This window comes from Chlorocebus sabaeus, chromosome 16 (assembly GCF_047675955.1).
Source record: "Chlorocebus sabaeus isolate Y175 chromosome 16, mChlSab1.0.hap1, whole genome shotgun sequence".
In the NCBI taxonomy this organism is placed as follows: Eukaryota; Metazoa; Chordata; class Mammalia; order Primates; family Cercopithecidae; genus Chlorocebus; species Chlorocebus sabaeus.
In genome coordinates this window covers 50384878-50402510 of record NC_132919.1, presented here as the reverse complement: position 1 = coordinate 50402510, position 17633 = coordinate 50384878, and the positions used below count along the sequence as shown (strand labels likewise).

Sequence of the window (17633 nt, the reverse complement as noted above, 5' to 3'; positions counted from 1 at the left end):
AGCGGACCACAGGTGGCACAAGGTGCACGGTACAGAGAAGGTGCACGGTACAGAGTAGGTGCTCAGCAAGGCCGGCAGCTGTGATCACCAGCCCTGTGAGCTGCGGGGTGAAGACCCCTGAAAGGTCAGGCTCTCCTTATCTCTGCTTCAAGACCCCAGGAGGCTGCAGGGGCATGTTGGCGTAACAGTGCCACTTTTCTAACTCAAAGAACATTCTGTGCTGTAACCCTCTGTGCCCAAATCTCCACTCTGAGACATGGTATTTTTTGCGCTGCCCCACCCCATCTTAATCCCCTGCTCCCATTTTAGACTTCAAAAAGCCACAACTGCTCCCAGAGAAGCCAGAAGCTGCAGGACAGCAGACTCCAATGCACGGGGGACTGCACCATGTGTGGCGGGAGGCTGCTGCCTCCACCACCTGGGGGTCCCTGAGAGAGCAGCCAGGAAAGGAGGCAAGAACAGCGCAGACACAGACCTAAATCAGGGCAGGCACTGATGGGACACTCTGTTCAGCCTAACTGGACCCTCAGGAATGCAGGGGAAACTGAGGTGTCAACTCTGAGGCTGAAGCAGAAAAAAACAGCTGGTGAAAACTGGCATCGTGGCAAGGCCAGAGGCTGGCTGGGCACTCCCAGGAGAGGGAGCCTGGAAGCAAACGCCATTCTTCCCATGGGGTCTCCAGACAAGAGCAGCTCCACCCCACCAGGACACTGCCTCCAGGGGCTCTTCTGACCTTTCTATGACAAGGCATTACGTTTCTCCAAAGCCCTGATGGTGCTGGGAGCAGACTGGGAGTGACAAGGGGCTGGGTGATGCTAACATGGTGGCTACACTCCCTTCCACTGGGAATTAGAACCTGAGACAATGGCATCTGGAAGGACTTAGGATGACTTGGGAGGCTCTCGTGACTTTCTTTCCTAACTTCTTATACCCCACCTATACTGGGCACTGGCTTTCTCCAAATAAGCCCACACCCCCCCATCTGTAAGCCACTCCACTGAACAGCTCCCTCCAAACGTCCTCCTCTCCCTGCCCCATGTGCACGACCTGCTTCACAAAGCCTGTCAGTGCCCCCGTCAGGAAGGAACTGCTGTGCTCCTGGTGAACGCAAGAGCTCTGGAGTTTTCCGCCTCATGCTAACCAGGTGCTTCCTACCTGCCAGACAGTTCTCCAGGTGCTTCGCTGCTTTCACCCATGAGGTGCTCCACAACCCATGAAGCACCTCACTGCCATGCTCATTTCACAGATACGCAAACTGAGACAGAGAAAATAAGCAACGCATTCAATGTCATCAAGCTCATAAGTAGTGGAGCTGGGACCTGAACTCAGGCAGTCTGGCCCCAGAGTCCGTTCTCTTAACCACATAAAAAAGCTCATCTCTCCCCAGAGCTACAGAGACAGGAAAAGACTTCTGGCGGTCTACACATTTAAAGACAGTGTTTCTTCTGCTTATGAAAGAAATGAACACTCTCTTCATTTCTGGGGCAAGTGGAAGGCAGCAGTGGTGGCCACTGACTGCAGATGCCTGCTGGGCGCAGTTTGCCCTCCACTTCCCCTTCTACCTCCAAAGAGCAAATGACAGGTGCCAGCCGGCCTGGCAGGTGAACACTAGAGGGCACTGTGTCCACTCTGGGAAAACACCAGATTTGTGAACAAAACTAAACCGTGGAATAAACCCAATCCCTACTGTTAAGGGGTGCCTTGCTTATAATTTTTAAAAAATTGTTACTAGGAGGGGATCTGGGGTCGGGAGGTGAAGAGATTTCAACTGTCCTCATGGGCTCTGAAATTCTAAATAACGTGAGTTGGTGAGCTATTTATTGTCTAACATTTCTTTTTTCTTTTTTTTTTTTTTTTGAGACGGAATCTCCTTCTCTTGCCCAGGCTGGAGTGCAGTAGCGTGATCTCGGCTCACTGCAAGCTCCGTCTCCCGGGTTCATGCCATTCTCCTGCCTCAGCCTCCCAAGTAGCTGGGACTACAGGCGCCTGCCACCATGCCTGGCTAATTTTTTGTATTTTTAGTAGAGATGGGCTTTCACCGTGTCAGCCAGGATGCTCTCGACCTCCTGACCTCGTGATCCACCCGCCTTAGCCTCCCAAAGTGCTGGGATTACAGGCATGAGCTGCCGCATCCGGCCTATTGTTTAACATTTCTTAGAAAGTTGTAACTATCAGAGGTTTCTGAACAGAAAAAGGACAAGATAAGATACCAAAATGCTAACAGTGTCTCTAAGCCAGAAGGGGTGGTGGCTGGTTTAAAATGAACACACAGTACCTTTTTTTTTTTGAGACAGAGTCTCGCTTTGTCACCCAGGCTGGAGTGCAGTGGCACGACCTCGGCTCACTGCAACCTCTACCTCTGCGGTTCAAGCGATTCTCCTGCCTCAGGCTCCTGAGTAGTGGGATTACAGGCACATACCACCATGCCCAGCTAATTTTTGTATTTCTAGTACAGATGGGGTTTCACCATGTTGGTCAGGCTGGTCTCCAACTCCTGACCTTGTGATCCACCCTCCTCAGCCTCAGTGGCTTACAGGCGTGAGCCTCCACACCCGGCAAACACACACTACTTTGCACACATGTGACGTGACAGTGGGGCTGCCCAGTGGAACCCAGGACCGACATCCTTTGTGCTTCCACTGGAAACAGGAGCAGCAAACAACACAGCTGCCCTCCAAAGAGAGGGATTCTGGCACATGCTAAGCGCCCATTCTCCTGCAGGTGGGATGTAGACAGAGACGCAGGGAAGGTGGTACCAAGTGCCACAAAGAAAAACTAGGCCACATGGGGGCCAGCAGGAGGAAAGCACAGTGAGGAATTTTAAATGGGTGGTCAGGAAAGGCCCCTCCAGGGTGATGCTGAACCAGAGATCGGGATGAGATGGGGAATGAGCTTACCAAGCAGGGAGGAGTAGCTATCAAGGTGCTGGGCGGAGTGACCAGCACAGGCTGGCAGGGCTTCAAGAAGGCAGAAGGCATGGAGCCCGGTTATTCAGGCCTTAGAGAGCCACAGGGAGGGTGTGAGATTGTATCCTGAGCAAGATGGAAGTCCCTGAAGGCCTCCACTCAAGAGCCCTGCCTGATGGTGATATCCAAAAGATCACCTGATTTTTGGGCAGGGAACGTGCTGAGAGAGGGAGCAGAGGCCAGTTAGACCAGTGGTTCTCACCTAGGGGTAATTTTGCTTCTCAAAGGACATTTGGCAATGTCTGGAGACACTTTCAGTGGTCATAAAGGGTGGTGGTGGGGTTCTGGTATCTAGTGGGCAGAAGCCAGAATGCTGAGCATCTTGCAATGCACAGGACAACCCTCAGCAAAGAATGGCGTGACCAACGCACCCGCAGTGCCACAGCTGAGAAGCCCTGAAGGTGCTCTGGAGACGCAGGTGCTGAGACCCAAACAATGGTGGAGAAGGTGGGTCTGAGGACCAGCCTCTGGGAGTACCAAGTAGGAAAGCAATCAAATGGCAAGTGAGGATGAGGGACAATGCCAGGGCAGTAAGCAACGTGGCAGGAGGCTGGGCACTTCTGTTCTGCCCTATTTGAGCTCCCTGAAGCTCTGCTGGGGGCCACTCAGAGCAGGCATTCAGGAGTCGGGGAAACTCACTGGGAGCCTCTCCTGCCAGGAGCACTCTCCTCCACGGCTGCCTGACTCCCAAGGCGCATGCTGCTTCTCTGAGCTGCAATCTTGAGGCTGATCCCCGACAACATGGCAAAAGCAACCAGCTCGTCCTGCAGCTCCCGGTCCAGACCCTCATTCATAACATTGACCTTGACTGACCAGGTGGAATCCGAATTCACTGTATAAAGTGTTCCAGGAATAGAAAACACAAACTGAGGCTGATCAACATGTTGAAAATACAAAGAAGCTAAATAAAGAAGCTACTTTTTTTTGGTGGGGGGCGGGGTGGGGAGTGTGTAGGTGGGAAGGGCAGGGTTTCACTCTGTCGCCCAGGCTGGAGAGCAATCATGGCTCACTGCACCCTCCATCTCCCAGGTAATACTCCCACCTGTGTCCTGAGTAGCTGGGACTACAGGTGTACGCCACCATGCTTGGCTGATTTTTGTATTTTTTATAGAGACAGGGTTTTGCCATGTTATCCAGGCTGGTCTCAAATTCCTGGGCTCAAGCAATCCTCCTGCCACCAAAGTGTTGGGATTACAGGTGTGAGCCACTACACCTGGCCAAGAAGCTACTTTCAAGTGATTTTGAATGTCATGTCCCTGTAGGAGTGGGTGGCTCCTAAAGGCTGGGCTGCTCCCTGGAGGCCATGCCCTTACCCCAAGGCAAAAGGTAGCTTTGTGCCTGGCCACTAGCACCAGCATCTGAACACTAAAGGGGCTCCCAGTTCAAAAAGGAGAGCTGGAGGAAGTCCAAAAGAAGCGGCCTGCATGGAGCCTAAGCACTTACAGCTCAAGGCTGGAAGCCGCCGGCCATGCCACAGTCATCTCCAGGTGTCAGACATCAGGGAAGGCCACACCGGAGGAGACATGGGTGCTCTCTTTTAATCCCAGAGGAAAAAACAACCCCACCTCTTTGGAGGTTAGTGATGTAATCAATACCAGATTTTTTTTTTCTTGAGACAGGGTCTCACTCTGTCACCCAGGTTGGAGGACAGTGGCGCAAGCAGGGCTCACTGCGGCCTCAACCACCTGGGCTCAAGTAATCCTCCTGCCTCAGCTTCCCGAGTAGCTGGGACTATAGGCGCATGCCACCACCTGGCTAATTTTATTTTTTTGTAGAGACAGGGTTTCACCATGTTGCCCAGGCTGCTCTTGAACTCCTGAGCTCAAGGGACCTCTTGCTTCAGCCTCCCAAGTGCTGGGATTACAGGCGTGAGCCGCTGTGCCTGGCCCAACACTAGGTTTTCAGCTTACAGCCTGGAGTAGTCTCAAACAGAAAAGGTCATGCCAAGTGCTCACTGAGGCTTCGCAGACAGCCTGGGACCTCAAGGACAAGCGGACGGCCAGCCCCACACTATGTCCCTGGTGAATGTGTAGAGAACAGGTCAGCTTGCAATGGTTCCTGACTTGGATTTGTGTTCAAAGAATGAGGCTTTCCCTTTGTAGGACTGAGTCAGACCCTAGACCTCCGAAGGTCCAGCAGCCACACACAGGACTGAAGCTGTTGACCTAGGCCAGGACTCAAAGACCAGATTCCTAAAAGGAACATGAGGTTAGACCAGCACTGGAAATTCCTAAATTCCAACTTGATACTTCCCAAAGAGTAAAAACAATCTGAGAAATGCCACTCCTCCATCCTTCCCCTGACCCCCCATCTCTTATAGTCTGAGTGGGGTCTGAGTCCTAGGTGTATGGAAAAAGAGTGAAATTGACAGTGGTCAACTGGGGGTGTGGGAGAGACAGAGCTTCCAATTGTGCTGGGGACCTCAGGGGCTCCTAACCAGCCTCCCTCCCTCTCCTCCTGTCCCAGCTGAGGCCCCTTTGGCTCTTCGGTTGTCCCTGAGTTTGAAGGGTCTAGCTCCATGCTGCCGTGTGCCCACTCCACTGTCAGCACAGGTGTGGTGCCACTATAGTCCAAGACAGGGGTCACGTGTGTTAGTGCACATATAGATATTTTTCAGACTAAGAAACCCAACTCGGCCGGGCGCAGTGGCTCACGCCTGTAATCCCAGTGCTTTGGGAGGCTGAGGCAGTCGGATCACGAGGTTAGGAGTTCGAGACCAGCCTGGCCAACATGGTGAAACACCGTCTCTACTAAAAATGCAAAAATTAACTAGGCATGGGGGTGGGCATCTGTAATCCCAGCTACTCAGGAGGCTGAGGCAGGAGAATCGTTTGAACCCGGGAGTTGGAGGTTGCAGTGAGCCAAGATTGCACCATTGCACTCCAGCCTGGGTGACCAGAAGACAGGGTGAGACTCTGCCTCAAAAACAAAACAAAACAAAAAAACTCAACTCAGTTTTGGGAGGTGGAAGCAGGAAACCTTGCTGAAGCCTAGGATCCCACTTTTTTAGTGATTCCTATAGATTCAAGGCTAGACAAGAATACAAACATAAAATAAGGTACATATATTGTCTTTAAAGATTTTGCAAGAATCTGATGTAGAGATGGGGTGGAGGAAGTAAGGGTCAGTGACATTCAGCCCCATCACACAATGTTAATGCAGCTTGATGACCTGAGAAGCTACTTACATCAGATTGGAAAGTTTATCCCAGTGTGGATTTCTGAAAAAGCTGCGGAAATCTTAGAATGGCACATTCCCCAAAGCAGTACTTTTTTTCAAACCACGTGTTGTGACCCGTTAGTCGGTTATGGAACCAATTTAGTGGGTCATGGTCAACACTGGAAAAAAAAAAAAATCTGAGTGCATTAATATACATGTGGTAAGAATAAGTACTATTAGGTTAGCACAAAAGTAATTGCAGTTAAAATATTTTGAAAAAATCCTTTCAGTTGCATATATAACATATATGTGTCCTGGGTCATCATATAAAATGTGTATTTTACTGTGGGTGACTGCTGAGAAGCTGGAGAATCTCCATTCTACTGAATTCTCTACCCAGCACCTGCGCCGACTCTCGGTCCTTTCTAGCCAGGCTTCAGGGCAGTTACATCAGAGGGAAGACATCCCTCTCATCAGAAGCTGGTCTTGGAACCAAAAAACACACAAACCAACACAAAACCCAAGACCCACACAGTCACACTCAGGCACTTTTAGGGTGAGGAACTTTAACTTTCTGACCTGACTCAAAATGCTACTAAATTGGCTCAAACAGTAAAACTAGGAGAGGCAGAAAATGGGGCCTCCTGTTGGAGCTGGACTCCTCTTCCAGCCTCTTCCTAAGCCTGAGTTTCCAGTTTGGACTGGATTTGAGGATACGACTGGTCAGTAACTCCGGCTGGTGCCAGTGTGAGGACTTTCTCAGAGCAGTTGACCATCACGTGGCTGAGCCCTGATAACCCAGCAATCAGCTCACTGCCCACCTGAGGACAGAAGGTTTTACCAGCAAAGCACAAATGGCCAGGGGGCCTCACATGCCGGGGGAAGCGGAGGGAGAACCTCCGGTGCCCCTAGCTGGAAAATTCTGTCAATCATGAGCTATGGAAGCCATTCAACAGAGAAGCTGTGCTGACTGTTAACTGATTCAATAGTTTTTGAGTATTTTCTATAGACTTAGGACAAGACAAGAATACAAATATGTAATTAAGAATGGGCATTAGCTTTCTAGAACTTACACTGAGATGAGGGAGAAAAAATGAAATTACACCTGAAAACAGTTATATACAAGTAAATAGAGCACTAAGCTGGGTGGGGGGAACAGAAACTGAGTCCTGTTTCTGGGTGGCAGCAGGGGAAGGCAAGAGGACCCAGGTTGCAGGGGAACTGCACACCAGGGACAGCCCCCACGCCCTCATCCCTGACATCCTCTCTGATCTCACATTGCAGACTCTCAGGCCGGGCAATGCAGTGCCGCTGCATCAACGCCTGGAAACTCGGTTACAGCTCGCCAGCTTGCTGGAATGGCCTGGAGGCAGAGCCTGCCCGAGGGACAGAGAAAGGGGACTGAATCCAATTGCCTGCTAAGTGATGGAGAAGGACTGCAGAGATCGGCCTGGCAGAGGGCCAGTGGGCTGGTCTCTGCAGATGCTGCAGTGTTTGATATGCAATATGTGCAGTTGGCAGCAGGAGCTGGGAGCCAGCCTGCACCCCTTGGCTTGGCTCTCGGTTTGTCAACCTGGCTTAAAAAAAGACAAGAACAGCCCAGGGCTCCTGCATTTGAAGGGAGGGGACAGATGGGTATCTTTAGGAGAAGGCAGCCTCCTTCCTCAAAAGTATAAGTAAAAGGCAGAAAAGTGATCAGCATGGTTTCACGTCCTGTTCTTGTCAGGCCTGACTGGGATATCACTGCCTAACCAGTGGGCCTGGACTGCTCCATTTCAGATACAGGCTGCGGTCCTGTGGCTGCCGGGCATCCCTCAAAGAAAGGAGTCGGCCAGCTGGCCAGACACAGAGAAGTTCACAGCCTCCACACCCCTTAGTGTCTGATGCCATGTTAGCTCACCGAATGAGGGCCCAGGCTGCTAATCACACCAACTGACCCTGACGGAGCCCGCCAGGAAAGAACCCCACGTGCACTGCCTCTTCCAACCCTGTGACCCCACGGAGGAGGGGCCACTCTTGCTCTCACTCCACAGCAGACTGGGTGGCTTGCGGAGGTAACTGACCTGCCTAAGGTCACCCAAGTGCCAGGACTCCAGAGCCTTTATTTTGCTCACCTGTCCTTCCTCATTTGACCTGTCTGGTCCCTGAGCATGGCCCTTGCTACCCCTGGACCAACTGGAACCATGCTGCCATTCAAGTGTGGCCCTGGGCCTGGCAACGTGGCTCACGCCTGTAATCCCAGCACTTTGGGAGGGCGAGGTGGGTGGATCACTTGAGGTCAGGAGTTAGAGACCAGCCTGGCCAACATGGTGAAACCCTGTCTCTACTAAAAATACAAAAATTAGCTGGGCGTGGTGGTGCATACCTGTAATCCCACCTACTCAGGAGGCTGAGGCAGGAGAATTGCTTGAACCCAGGAGGCTGAGGTTGCAGTGAGCTGAGATCGCACCACTGCACTACAGCTTGAGCAACAGAGTGAGACTCTCTCTCTCTATATATATATACAAAGTGTGGCCCTGGACTGGCAGCCCAGCATCTTCCCTCAGCTTGCTGGAAATGCAGACTCTCAGGCCCCAGATCTGCTGCCTGGGAATCATCTGAAAAAGTTCCCCAAATGATTCTGATGCACACCCCCCAGAGAAATGGCTAAAAGGGACTGCATCCCTCTGAGCTGCTTCTGGGAAAATTCTAGTTTTGGGGAAACAGCGGTGTTCCCCTGTAGCTATGCTGCCCAGGAGAAGAGGAGCCCTTGAAGGGGCTGTGTCCAAGAAGTGGGGCAGGGCCTGCTCTCAGCCATGACAGACCTCACGTGGAAAAGACACCACCTCGCTGAGCCCACACCACCTCCCCGTGCTTCTCAAACACCTGCACTTACTATTTCAAGGCAGATGAAATGAACACCATCCCGGGATGCTGGCATCACTGGGACACCAGCTGGCCTGGAGAGTGGGAGTTGACCAAAATGTCACTTCTTGGCTGGATCATTAGGTCCTAAGACCCTCAACTGCCCACCTTTCCACCTCCATCTCTCCCAAGGCACAACAGCAACAAGCAGATCATCTCAGGACAGTGAGCCAGGACTCAAATACTAACTACAACAGCACCATCATGGAGACTGGGAGGAGTTTCTGCTCACTTCTACACGTGCAGTGAGGCAAAGTTGCAGCTGGTCACGTGGAGGCTACACGCTGCAGGGGACAGAGATGTGGAGTATAAGCTTCTGGGCACAGGGACCAGGTCCTGCAGGGGCCACAGAGTCGCCACTCCCCAGCTGTGTGTGCTAGAGTCATGTCACCTCTCTGGGCACCAGATGCCTCATCAGCTCAGTGGGCAACACTGAGGTGAATGAGCTCCAGGCCCTTTCAGCTACGGCTCCAGAGCTTGTCCCCTAAACGCCTCCTGGGGCCCTGATTTCCACCTGCCTGGCACCTCTCCCTGACTCAGGGGCAGGCTTCTGCTCTTCACATGTGGGCATCCCCACTGACCGTCAGAGCACGCCAGCCAAAAGGCAACGACATCCCTGGGCAGCATGGCCCAAGGAGGTCTGCACGGCTGGGACACCAGGGCAGGTCCCTAGACGAGGACATCTTCCCTGGAGAAGACGATAACATTTACAAAGAACAGAACACAATGCAAAATTTCATGTACGGGCACATCAGGATTTAGATGTATTAGTAAAGTGAGGGGATTTTAGATACACTGGGAGAGCTATCTGAAGGGAACCAACAGGAAATCTTACAGTATTAACTACCTCCTTGTTAATATGACCAACATTCTCTGCCCCCTCCTTTTTATGAGTGTGGACACACCCACCCCTAGTGATAAGAGGACATGGCTGGAGGCCAAATGAGAGTGCATGGGGGCTGAACTGAGCTGGGTCTTTAGAGGCCATCCCTAAAACCACCTGGCAGAGAGTGCCTTCGACTGCAGGAGGAAAGAATGCTGAGCAGGTCAAGGGGCAGGAAACAGACGTCCGTGAAGAGACGTCTGGGTGAAGAGACGAATGCCTCACTGCACCTGCAGAAGTGGGCAGAAACTCCTCCCAGTCTCCACGATGGTGCTCTTTCAGTTGGTATTTGAGTCCTGGCTCACTGCACTCAGATGAGCTGCTTGTTGCTGTTGCGCCTTGAGAGAAGTGGAGGTGGAGAAGTGGGCAGATGAGGTTCAATGCTCTTCGCCACCTCAGGAGGAAGGCACCAGGGAGGTCACAGAGGTGGGATGCGTGGAGTAGGCCTACACCCAGTCTCATCCTGGGGACTGGGATAGCTGCCCCAACTGCCCTGGGGTGCCCTGAAGAAGGGACAATAGAACAGACACCAGCATGTGAGACCTGGAACCCCAGCCTTCTGATAATTTTTTCCATATAATTATGCATAAAACTTCCCTCTTCTAGGAGCCCAGAGTCTCCTGGAGGGCTCTCCAGGCCTCACGCAGAAACTCATTTTATCATAGTCCTGAAGGAGGTACACAATTCCTGAAAGTAACAGACCAAACTGTACTTGGACTATAGGACACCCTCTTCTAGGAGCCATGCCTTACAACCAGCAACTGTGAGGCAGCATTTGGCTGTCTGCACCCTGTGCTGGTCTCTGAAGGGCAACCAGTGGAAGTTAACAGTTGGAGGAAGTCTAGATATTCAATTCATCAGTGCTGAAAGCAAAAGTCTATGAAGCAGTGGAAAATGGAGCAGCCTCCACAGGCCCCTTGGAAGGAGGAACAGGTTTGAAGGCAGTTATCAGCTTGAAAAACACGGATTCAACATCCGTGAAAAACACGGATTTGATTTTTCAACCCAAACCCATTGAATGAATCTCTGGGTGGAGAGATTAATGTTCCCTAGGTTAATCTGATAGTTAAAAGAGTTCAGGCCGGGCGTGGTGGCTCAAGCCTGTAATCCCAGCACTTTGGGAGGCCTAGACAGGCGGATCACAAGGTCAGGAGATCGAGACCACCCTGGCTAACGTGGTGAAACCCCATCTCTACTAAAAAATACAAAAAACTAGCCGGGCAAGGTGGCAGGCGCCTGTAGTCCCAGCTACTCGGGAGGCTGAGGCAGGAGAATGGCGTGAACCCGGGAGGCGGAGCTTGCAGTGAGCTGAGATCCGGCCACTGCACTCCAGCCTGGGCGACAGAGCGAGACTCTGTCTCAAAAAAAAAAAAAAAAAAAAAGATTCAACTTCTGACTGCCACGGTGACTCACGCTGTAATACCAGTACTTTGAGAGGTTGAGCTTTGAGAATCACTTAAACCTAGGAATTCGAGAGCCAGACTGGGCAACCTAGTGAGACCCTATCTCTACAGAATTTTTTTTTTTAATTAGTCAGGCCTGATGGCTTATGCTCATTGTCCCAGCTACTTGGGGGGCTCCGGTGAGAGGATCACTTGAGCCCAGGGGGTCAAGGCTGCAGTGAGCCACAATCGCACCACTGCACTCCGGCCTGGGTGACAGAGTAAGACCCTATTTCAAAAAAAAGAAAAAAAAAATCCCTTTCTCCTAAAACAAAATATACTCTGACTACTTAGGAATATTTGTTTTTAATTAAAAAAAAAAATGTTTTTAAGTTTACTGCTGATATGGGGGTGTAATGAAGAAAAAAACAGAAAAGACATTTTAAGAGAAATCCAGGGATCAAGGTATAAAAGTAAGGTGACTGAAAATAACTAAGAAAGCGAGAGTTGACTGATGCCTACCCTTCAGCACTCCCCGACACACCCTTCCTGTGGTCCAGCCCTTGGGAAAGACACAGAGGCACCAGGTCCTCAAACTGATACGGCCCCAACCTTGACCCACCTCTGCTCAGGTGGTCCAGATCCCAGCCTGGGCCGGCTTCCACACTGACAAGAACAAGGCCCCGGGCCAGCTGCTGTCACTGTGGCAAAGAGCAGATCCCTCCAGCACGCATCCTTGGAAACCTGGGGGACATGGTTTCGCCACCTTAAAGACTTCCAGGCAGGAAGGCCATGCTGTGGCCCTGAGAACCCGATGCTCAGAGCTGGTGACCAGACCGGAGCAAGGTGGTGTGAAAGTGTGGTTCTACCCACAAGGAAACTCAGAGTCTGAGAAAGAAGCATGCCGGCAGAAGGAGGCATGCCCGCTTGGCCCCATTCCTTGGCCATGGCCCTCGGGACCCTGGTGCTCCCTGCCCCTCTTTTATCACCTCCCTGCAACTGCGAATGCACAGAAGCATGACATAACCTTGGGGCAGCAGAAAGCTGCTGCCTCGCTCTTGCCGCAGCTCATGATCCGGAGCCTCACCCCTACCCAGCGCCGCAGCGGCCCCCTTCACGCCACACTCCCAAATGCCAAGGCTTGGCTGCTAATCAATAGCCACGCTCTGCAAATGCACCGTACCTTCCCAGGCAGACTCATGCTGAAAAGGAGCCACTCAGCAGTGCTATTTTTAAAAATGCAAATATGGTAGGAAAAGGCAGTAAAAATAACACATGAGAGCCCTGATCCAAGGCCAGTTCTTTCCCCGGGGGCCAGGTTCCCACTGAAGTGGGAGCAGGCGGCTATGGAAGAGCAGGGGGGCCTATCTTCCCACAGTGGTCCTGGCTTCCTGCATCGTTTTGTATTCCTAATACCTGTGATTTCAGATCAATCCCAGTGGCCAGAAATGTTACAGACTCGCCCACATCTTTACCCAAACACACCACCGAGCAATCCCACAAGCAGGCCAGGAGAATCCACCCCAGAGGCACCGGCAGGTTTCATGACCCACCCTGGAATGACTATGTCAAAACATTGCTGATTCTCCACTCCTTACAACTCTGTAATTACATCTTTCCGAGACAAACTGGGCTAGGGCGCTGCAGACATTTCTTTTTCACAGAGAAGCAGGAGCTTGGTAAAGGCGTGGGAAGCCAAGGAGGAAGAGACACGAGAGCCCTGGGATCAAGTGCAAGCTGGGGTCTTGCACCACTAGGTGCCGGTCCTGGCAGCATTCTAAATCGGCCTGCCACACACTCTTCATGTCTGTGGCCACAGAAAACCGCAGAGACAGGCTGACCCCAGTGGGTCGGCAGGGACAGCCTTGTCACTCACCCCCCCTAGACTCCCAAATGCTAACCTTGACAGTAGGAGTCCTCCCTTTCTTCAGCCCCCCACATTCCTGCAATTAGGTCAGGACAGGCTCAGGTAGCCTGCCTTCTAAGCCAAGATATCCAACAAAAATAAATATAAACACATAGCACGATGTATCTGGGCTGAGTTCCTGGTAAAAGGCATGGATGGGGAAGTGAACAGGACTCAGCACCGCTCATTTGCTAAGTGGGTGCAGTCCATCAGTACTGCAGACTTCGCTCCAACAGGCCCTTGCTCCTCTGACAGGAAATGGAAACTCAGCTACAGTGAGCTCCCTATAGCTGAACTCAACTGTAGGGAAATACTGCAGAAAGAAGCGACAGCCTGCTGTCAGCGCTCATGGCTGACACTGAAACACTGGAGTCACCCATATTAAAGCCACCAGAACATGGAACATGATTTGAGTGACTATTTTCTTTTTTCTTTTTTTTTTGAGACAGAGTTTCACTCTTGTTGCCCAGGCTGGAGTGCGATGGCGCAATCTCAGCTCACCACAGCCTCTGCCTCCCGGGTTCAAGCGATTGTCCTGCCTCAGCCTCCCAAGTAGCTGGGATTACAGGCATCTGCTACCACGCCCAACTAATTTTGTATTTTTAGTAGAGACGGGGTTTCTCCACGTTGGTCAGGCTGGTCTTGCATTTCCGACCTCAGGTGATCCGCCCACCTCAGCCTCCCAAAGTGCTGGGATTACAGGCATGAGCCACCACACCCGGCCCTGAGTGACTATTTTCTATTTTCCCAGGGATGGAGTAACTCGCACCATTTGAGATCCATTACAACTGGTAACTGATGCCTTGGGACCCCTGGCAGAGAAGGGCTGGTGGCCTTTCTTTCATGGAGTAAAAGTCACATGCTTCCCATTTCTCCCATCCTGGCTGGCTCTATTTCCCCCAGTCCCTGGATCCCAGGAGGAAGTCAACAAGTCGCTGGCCAGGAGTCTGGAGAAGACAAGACGCCACCAGACTGCATCTGAGGACCCATCCCCTCTCCAATGGATCTGCATCCAGCATGTTGAAGGACCACAAATCCCAGGTGGAGGAAAATGGGAAGATGGAGATGTCTCAAAGGCTCTGCTGTGTCCTTCCTTTAAGGGACAACCAAGCCACAGGAGGGTCAGGCAGGCCTGTGGTGATGTTTTTGAGACCTCTATGTGTGGTAAGTAATGGGACGTGTCCTAAGTAAGCCCAAAATGCTAGTTCTCGTGGCCTCTCTCTCCACCTTTTCCTCAGTGGCTCCCAACTATTTCAGTCACTCACTCATGCACAGACTGAGTGGTCCTGAAAGGGAAGATGATGTGCAGAAGCACGACCTAAATGAACGACATGGGGAGAGGGCATGGGCAAAGGGGGGCTCACCTTAACCTGGCTTTTCCCAGGCTGAGCTCAAGTTCCATCTCTCTTCCAGCAAGGGCTTGACAGGGACACAACCTGCTCTGTCATAAGGTCTGGGCCCCCAGTGACCTCTTCCTCCCATTCATCATACACTGTAGACCATTCATTCAGTTGTTCCCTTACTCATTCAGCAAACAATAACCACTGGATGGGCAGACGCTGTGCCAGATGCCAATGAAACATCAAGAACACGAGACAGTCCTGCAGGGGTCCGAGCAGGACGGAGGTTCCATCCTCAATGGTGCCGAGACACACCAGGCTGGGGGAGGTGTGGCCACCATGGGGAACAGTCATGGCTCACATGTTCCCCCAGATAGCTGCACCCAAGTTTCTGCTCAGATGTCACCTCCTCAGAAGGGCTTCTCTGGCCACCATGTCTGGAATTGCTCCTCCTCATTCTCTATCTACCTGCTTTATTTTTCTTCACAGCACTTACTGTTCCCACACCTGGAGTCCCTGCATACTGCTGCCACTGTCTGTGTGCCCCATGGGGGTTAAAATGTGAACCCCACAAGGGCAGGCACTACGCACCACTGCACCGCAGCAAGTGCCTGGAACACAGAAGGGTGCCTCCGAGGAGTCACTAGAGAGAGCTGAAGGAAAGGTCATGGGAATTCGGAACAAGTGTCAAGAAAGGAGTGGTCAGCAATGCCTGATGCTGCTGAAAGATCCAGTGCTACCGGGAAGTGTCCCTGCTAATCTGGGCTCAGTGGTCCCAATTGGTGGCGTGGGCAGAAGCCCCAGTGGCGGGGCCTGGAGAACATCTTGGCAATGCAGGAAATAGGAATCACAAGGTGGAGCTCATTCAGGAACTATGGCTGAAGAGCAGGAAAAGGAGGAAGAGGTAGGTGAGAGATGGATGTGGGCTGAGGAAGGGTCTCTCTTCAAGACATTAAAAATAGGGTCAAGCTGGGCATGGTGGTGCGCACCTGGAGCCCCAGCTACTCACAAGAGGCTGAGGTGGGAGGATTGCTTAAGCCCAGGAATTCAATGCTGCAGTGAGCCCTGATCGTGCCAATGCACTCCAGTTGGGTGACAGAGTAAGACTCTATCTCTAAAAAATAAATACAGTAAAAATAAAAATGGGGGCCAAGCGCAGTGGCTCACGCCTGCAATCCCAGCACTTTGGGAGGCCGAGGTGGGGGCATCATGAGGTCAGGAGATCGAGACCATCCTGGCTAACATGGTGAAACCCCGTCTCTACTAAAAATACAAAAAATTAGCCAGGCGTGGTGGCATCTACCTATAGTCCCAGCTACCAGGGAGGCCGAGGCAGGAGACTCGCTTAAACCTGGGAGGCGGAGCTTGCAGTGAGCCGAGATCGCGCCACTGCACTTCAGCCTGGGTGACAGAGGGCGACTCTGTCTCTAAATAAATAAATAAATAAAAATAGGGTCAGGCGGGAAGCTGCCAAGGGAGAGTCTGAAGATTCAGGCTGGGGACATAATTGATAGAGGTGGTCTACGGCACAATGTCCGCAAAGGAACCAGAACACAGGAGAGGAGTCCTCTCTTCACACTAGGAGGCTCTCAGCTACTTCCAGCAGGTTGGGTTTTCTTTCTTTTTTTTTTTTGAGATGGAGTCTCGCTCTGTCGCCCAGGCTGGAGTGCAATGCCATGATCTCCGCTCACTGCAAGCTTCACCTCCCGGGTTCACGCCATTCTCCTGCCTCAGCCTCCCAAGTAGCTGGGACTACAGGCACCTGCCACCACGCCCGGCTAATTTTTTTTGTATTTTTAGTAGAAACGGGGTTTCGCCATGTTAGCCAGGATGGTCTCGATCTCCTGACCTCGTGATCCGTCCGCCTCGGCCTCCCAAAGTGCTGGGATTATAGGCGTGAGCCACCACGCCTGGCCTTTTATTTTTGAGACAGAATTTCATTCTTGTTGCCCAGGCTGGAGTGCAATGGCACGATCTAGGCTCACTGCAACCTCTGTCTCCTAGGTTCAAGCGAGTCTCCTGTCTCAGCCTCCCAAGTAGCTGGGATTACAGGCATGCATCACTATGCCCGGCTAATTTTTGTATTTTTAGTAGAGATGGGGTTTCACCATGTTGATTAAGATGGTTTCGAACTCTTGACTTGAGGTGACCCACCCGCCTTGGTCTCCAAAGTGTTGGGATTATAGGTGTGAGCCACCGTGCCTGACCTGCAGGTTGGATTTTCTAAATGGCAGCTGGAAATCCTTCAGTTGGTAAGCCCAGTGTACAACACACAATCACCATCACCTGGATGGCAGGCAGCGCCTCTGCTACTACTCCCAACTGTGCCACACGCTACCAGAACCAGATGTCCTGCTGATAGCCACTTTTCATGCACGACTGCCCTCTCCCTTAGACTATAGGCTGCTCAGGGACAGGGTCGTATCATACCTCTTAGTCTCTCGTGGCTGGCAGAGTACATGTGCATGGGAGGCTCACAGTATTTGCACACCACCTTTGGTCAATATTCTAGCCCAACAGATCAGCTCCCAAACCCCACCAATGGCAGTCTGTCGGTCTGATGTGACAGTTCTGATGGGTTTCCATAGCACTGGATATGGCATTGCATACAGTGATGTGCTCAGGGCCACAGGCCTGTGCCCTTGCCAGGATCTTGGAGTGGGAGGAGTGAGATCAATCAGGAGGCAGAGGATGGGGAGGCACCTACCCTTCCATGCTTGTGGTCAGCTCGAGACACTTCCTTCATTCCTGGCTCGAACACTGGACCTACAGTCTCAGTGGTGGCTTTTGTGAAACTGGATCTTTTTTAAAAGGGGTGAAAAGTGGGAGGAGTTGAAAAGGAACCATGCGGGGGATTATTTGGGGGGATGTGTGTGTTTGTGTGTGTGTGTAAATCCACCAAATGGACCGGGACTTTCAGGATCCTCAGAGAGTTATATAAAAAACAAGGCAATAAAAAATGGAGGAGGGTGTGGATTGACCACCAATAACTTTAAAACACAAAACAACCTTAGCACCCTTATAAAACCCACACAACTGCATGGCTCTCTGTTGATTTAAAACTGAGGACTGAATTCCAGGAATCTAGGTAGA

The 17633-nt window shown here is 51.7% G+C and overlaps 1 protein-coding gene across 3 annotated transcripts in view; it reads right to left on the bottom strand.

Annotated features, from left to right (window-relative positions):
• Positions 1-17633, bottom strand: part of UBE2O (ubiquitin conjugating enzyme E2 O) — a 65368-nt gene that overhangs the window by 17614 nt on the left and 30121 nt on the right. The gene's annotated exons all lie outside the window — the stretch shown is intronic.